Source organism: Microtus ochrogaster, chromosome 5 (assembly GCF_000317375.1).
Source record: "Microtus ochrogaster isolate Prairie Vole_2 chromosome 5, MicOch1.0, whole genome shotgun sequence".
NCBI classification, from domain to species: Eukaryota; Metazoa; Chordata; class Mammalia; order Rodentia; family Cricetidae; genus Microtus; species Microtus ochrogaster.
In genome coordinates this window covers 29,457,189-29,463,188 of record NC_022012.1, presented here as the reverse complement: position 1 = coordinate 29,463,188, position 6,000 = coordinate 29,457,189, and positions in this window count along the sequence as shown.

Here is a 6,000-nt window from a genome sequence, read left to right as displayed (position 1 = left end):
GGGGGGGGGGGGGGGGGGGCACAGTGTCGGTGCAGACCTGTCCTCCGAGGACAGGGAGGGTTCTGGCAAGAGTTTCCAGGGATCATTGAGCACACATTCTTGTGCCTTCCATCTCCCAGGCCCTTCCGGAGCATAGAAACCCAAGGCTCGCCCTGCTCAGCTTCATTCCTGCCCTTACTTGGTCACTGAGCTGCAATCTAGCCTAGAGACCCTCTGTGCTTCCCTTCCACTCCCTCTCTGTGCCTCAAGCAAACACTTGAGGAAGCTAATAAAGACAGTCCCTGCAGAGAACGGGGAAGTTTTTGAGTGACCCAGGGAGAGAGGGCCCTGGTTGTGTGCGGAAATGACCAGTCTGCCCCTTTGAAAATGATGATGGTATCTACCCTAGGTTCTTGGGATCCTATTTTCAATCCCCTCATCCTCCAGCACAGACCTGCCAAGTTTAGGGCAAGAGAATAGGCCCTGTCCCCTCTGGGAAGTTCGATGGGGGCGGGGGGATCAGGGGGAGGAGTGGAGCTGGGCCTGGCTGGGCCTCCAGGTTGGCCTGCCCTAGCCCCAGGGTTTAATAAACTCCGAGAGGGGTTTTCAAAGGCCACTTGATCTTCCCCATCAGGCAGCTCCTGTCTCCCTTTCAGAGCCGCAGGACTGGAAAGAAAAAACGCTCAATGAACAAGGAGGCCAGAGAAAGCTGAGCCGCGGGGCACCTTCTATGAATTTCTGACGAGCACAAGGCCCTGACTCCTGGGTCCCAGCCCAGTGCAGCCAGGGATGTTAGTTTAAGTCATTTCGCACGGTTCACTGGCTCTCTGAGAGCGGCTTGTCTCCAGCCTGGGCCTCACTAACAAGCTCTTTTTACTGAGGGTTTCTCTGAGCAGAGACCTCAAACAATAGCAGCTTTCAAGGGGCTTGGCCCTCCTCTGGCAGCTTCCCTCCCAGCCCCAGGCTCCTGCCACTAGCTCGCTGGCCCACCTGACAGTTCAGATCCAAGGCCTGACCAGCAGAAAGGGTCCTGCTCCCCCCTTTTTTCCTTCTTCCCTCTTTGCTCCCTTCCTTCCATTCTTCCTCTTTCTTCCTTCCTTCCTACCTTCCTCCCTCCCTCCCTTCTTTCCTTTTTTCCTTCCTTCCTTCCTTCCTTCCTTCCTTCCTTCCTTCCTTCCGTCCTTCCTTCTTCTCCCCTTCCACCCATTTCTCCCTCCTTCCCCACTGACCTTGCTCTTTCTGCCTGAGACTGTACAGGGTGAGCATCTGGGTTCTCCAGAGCTGGCTACTGGAACCCAGTGTGCAGGGCAGCACCAATCAAGAGCAGCTCAGCCTGACCGTCTAAATTTACCAGACTCCTCAGCTCTCCCAAATTCTGAACGGCTCCTCTTGCATTAACCAGGGGTAGCTCCGGCTTCCTCCACGGAGGGCCCTCCAGGCCTGTCAGATGGATGGAGGAGGGGGGAAGCTGGCAAAAGCATCAGCAATACAGTCCCCTGGTGCAGACCGCAACCTTACGCTTCTTCATTTAAGGGCTCTCCACTTTGCACAGTCTAGCTGCTTGCTCTCTGTTGGGCTCCCCTCAGCTCAGAGAGGAGACGTGTCTCTTCTCCTTTCTACCTCTGGTCTTCTCGCCAGGGCCATTCTAACCGTCCTCAGAAGAGAGAGACTCCAGAGAAAGGAAGCTAACTAACCAGCAAGTGGCCGTTATCCCCCTGTTAAGACTAGAACAATGGCTCAAACCAACAAAATCCATACTGAGATAGGACCAAGGCTTCCACTACTGAGAGCCTGTCTTTACATCTCAACTTTTGGATAGTGACTTTTGATCTAGGGAACTCTGAAAGGCTTTGAGCCGCCATTCCACGATCATTCCAGGGAGGGAGAAATCCTAGCTCCCTCCTAAGGTACCTGTTAACACTTAAAGACCCCACTCTATAGGCCTTTCACCCTTTAGAGGCCAAGCTACCCAGGTGTCTTGAAAACTGTTTAAAGGAAGCCCAGTTGCATACCTATACCTCATAGTTGTATACCTACACCTCACACCACCCAACTGCCCTGCCCTGACTTTTCCCAGGAAACAGAAACTCATTGACAAGACAAAGGATGCTCACTGGGATAGATAGGGTACAGAGCCCAGCTGGTTGGGAGAGCACCAGGCCTGGGCAGGGCTGTCCTGTCCTTCTGCATTGCTTCCTTCTGCTCTTTCTATGGGTGCTATACTCAGTCCAGGCCGTTCAACAGGGTAGTCTCCTGCTGTCCTACAGGACAGTCCTCTGTTTGACTTCTGAAGCATGCAGGCTCAAATTCTCCCACCAGACCCTCAACTAAAGCAGGATTTCTGGGGTAAAACACACCTTAAGTGCCAAGTGGGAATCAGACTGCCTGATGACTGAGAACGGCTGTCCTCGTCATTCCCAGAGTGCAACAGTAACTGACAATCTGCCCGTGTGCTCAGAGCTGCTTTAGTTCCTTTCTGGGGCTGGTCCCCCATCAACTGGAACGTGAACAGGCTCCTCCCAAGGACCCGAGAGAAGCCTGGTAACTCCAGGTTCGCGTCTGTGAATCCCTTTATCTAATGTGAGTTTCTAAACCACTTCCCACTCCCACCACCCTAGCGTAAGAGCCTAAGCCTCAAAGCCTTACAAGGTGGAGAGATGACATGTCCCAGAGTCGGGACCCATGATCACTCCTGAATGTCTCTAAGGCTGGGCTGCTCCTCCGTTTCTCCCACATTCTCCACCCCTTGCAGTCAGATATTTGCACAGTACCAGCAGTGACATCATTAGCTCTCACAATGATCATTCCTGAGACCAAATTTCGATGACCTGTTGTGACCAGTGGCATAGCCAGTTCCAGAAACACAACATGTTCCAGGCTCACTGATATAGACAAAACCCAGTCTCTGTTGGGAAGAGTGAGTTCCCAGATGTCAGACTGTAGACTAGGCCAAACAGAAAGTCAGGTCCTGACTAATCAGTTACCCTTCGTATCAAACCAGATTTGGGTTCAATTCTTGGCCTACTGTCAACTGAGAGATGGGGACGCCTAAAACTCCTCTGCCACAAAGAGATAACGCAGTTTTCCTGGGCAAAGTGAGTGTCAAGGCACAGTTTGAGATGTTGCTTGTAGGGCGATATGGAGGCAGAGGCAACTTGACCCAGGCAGGGTCAGAGTTTGAGCCGCCTAGTATTATGGGTCATGCATGGATCACGTCAAGTACTTCCAAGATAGGCCTGTCTCTGCTGCAGGTCAAGGACCACACCCTTGCCCACCAGGCTTTTGGGAGCTTGTTTTCCACCCAGCATCACCCACTGCTGGCACTGGATATGCGCTCTGCCATGCACTGCCACCCCTCACTCCTTGGTGAGGGTAGCAGGACTGGGCAGGGAGGCAGAGGGGAAGAACAGGATGTGGGCGGAGGGCCTCTCCTCTCCCTCACTCCCTGTAGCCCTGGGCAACTCAGGGGGAAGAGGAGGAAGGGAAGCAAGGAAGAAGCCACATCTGGTTTGAGTGAGGCTCCCAGCAGGGAGTACAGGGTCTTGGACTGGCCCCCTTGCTGTGGGAGGGAAGCAGAGGGTACTGGCACAGGCCTCGGCTGCCCAGGAAAGCAGAGGGGAAAGTGGCTGGGGTTCCGAAGAAGCAAATAAACAGAGTGGCTGAGGCAATAATAGTGAAGAGAAGGAGTCGTTAAAGTGAAGAAGGGAGAGTGTGTCACCCCCAAGACAAACAGAAAACAAACAGCCAGTAGGTCGGTCTGCAGATGTTTTACAGAGTGAGGACAGAGGAAAGACATGTGGAAGATGCCAGAGTCTGCCAAGACTCCACCAGAAGCAGCTGGAGAGCAGGTGGACCAGGACCTCAGCCAGAAGGCCCTTCACAGTCGAGGGGAGTCAGCCACGGAGGCCACTGCAGCCTCAGGCAGGCAGGGCCCACTGCTGCAGGTGACACCTGTGCAAATGGGGTTACGGAAACAGAGGACGTGCTCTCCGGGATAAGTCCGTGAGGACTACCACCTTTAAGAGGGGCCGGGAGTATCCCAGTGCTGAGCGAAGATCTTCGAAGGGCATTGCCCATCACTGTCTCTTGGCTGGCCGGTCAACAGCCCATGGCTGTGTTCATTTCACTGACTCTCCATGCAGTCTTCTTGCTTGGCATCTCAGCCTCTGGTCTGATCGTGTTCTCTGCCAGCGTGAGAGGCAGCAGAGCTCAATGCCCAGCGTCTCATCTACCAACAGTTTACGTTGTGTATCAGACACGGCAACAGGCTCCACTGGGCTCTCAAAGCTGAGTAACTTCCCCGTGCAAGTTCCGGCAGCTCCAGGAGCTTTCTTCCCCGCCCCCCCTCCCCCAAAATCAGCACTGACCTGCTCTGCTCTGCCGTGTCTTCCAGCTGTGCACCTTACATATGACTCTAGGGATCCTGGTCAGCTGAAATTATTCCCTCCTTCTTCTTATAGATTAGAAAGAAGAGTTTTTCAGTGTGGGGGTGTAAGAGAGAAAGGGGGGGTGAATGTTTGTGTAAGCCTGTGTGTGTGTGTGAGTGTGGGGGGTGTGAATGTGAGTGTATGTGTGTTAATGCATGTGTAAGCATGTGAGTATGTGTCTGAGTGTGGGGGGGTGTGAGTGGTTGTGTGTGTGAATGCATGTGTAAGCATGTGAGTGTGTGTGTGAGGGTGGGGGTGTGTGAGTGGTTGTGTGTGTGAATGCGTGTGTGAGTGTGTGTATGTAAGTAAATAAGTGGGGGGGTGTAGGTTGTGTGAGTGTGTGTGTGTGTGTGTGTGTGTGTGTGTGTAGGCCAGAGCACATCAAATGTCTACCTCCATCACTCTTTGACTCATTGCTTTGAGGCAGGATCTCTCACTAAGCCTGAAGCTTGATGTTCTTCACCTAGATCAGTGACCAACAAGCCCCAGTGATCTTCCTCTTCTTCCCTGCCACCCCAGCACTGGGGTCACATGTACAGAGGCCATGTCCAGCTTTTCATGTAGATGTTGGAGATCTGTTGGAGATGCTGGAGTCCTTGTGCTCATACAACAAGCTGGCTTACCCACTGAGCCATCCCCTCAGCTTCTTGTCACTTTTCCCATCGTCATAAAACTAGGAGAAGGGTGTGCTAGCACTCAGACCCAAGCTCATCAGATTCTAAGTCCGGTGCTCTTTCCCCAACACCACAATCATAAGGTGAAGCAGATTTTGACAACCGTGCTCCCCTCAAAAGAAGTATGTGCTCTTAAAAGATTCAAGAAACCGTTCCTGTCTCACACCCTCTTAATCAGAACCAAACTCTGGCTTTCTGTTCCACATCAGGGAGGAGCTAGGACATCCCATGGCCAGCCAAGTGCCTACAGGTGTCTGAAGAATGCTGCTGGCGTGAGCTGGGGGAGGGAACACAGAGACCTGGCTGCAGCATTTGCTTCCCATTAAGTCTCCTGCTCTCTAGACCCTCCTTCCCCCTCCAGCAACTCGCAGCTTTCATGAGCCAATTACCATGCCCAGGTTTCTCCGTCCTTCTGAAGCCATGGACACTGCTAACAAGGCACAATGCTGGAAGCTGGAGCCCTGCTATTCACTGCAGAGCAGGAGTCCTTTGCCCTGACAATAGTAGAGAAAAGCAAAGTGGGGTGGTCCGGTTTCAGCTTGACTCTCGGGAGGGTGTGGCCCCAAGGAGTGATTCTGGATGGATTTATGAGTAAATTCATGATCGCTAGCTGACTTGAAGTCATGAGCGGGACAGAGGAAGAGCAAAAAGACATGGCATGAAGTAAAGACTCAGGCCAGGAAAGTGTCCCCCAAACATTTATTAACACACAGGCATCTAGAGTTGAGGTAACTTAATTCAAAACAAATTGGGTTAAAGCCAGCTGAAACTGGAACCTTATATTTCTTAGGTCTTTTGTCTACTTTAGTGGACTCTCTAACTCTGAAAATATTGCTTGACTTTCAAGTCTGTTTTCTATGAATGTCCCAGAATATTCCTGGGCAAAATTAATCTCTCCTTTTGCTTTGATTGCTTAAAAT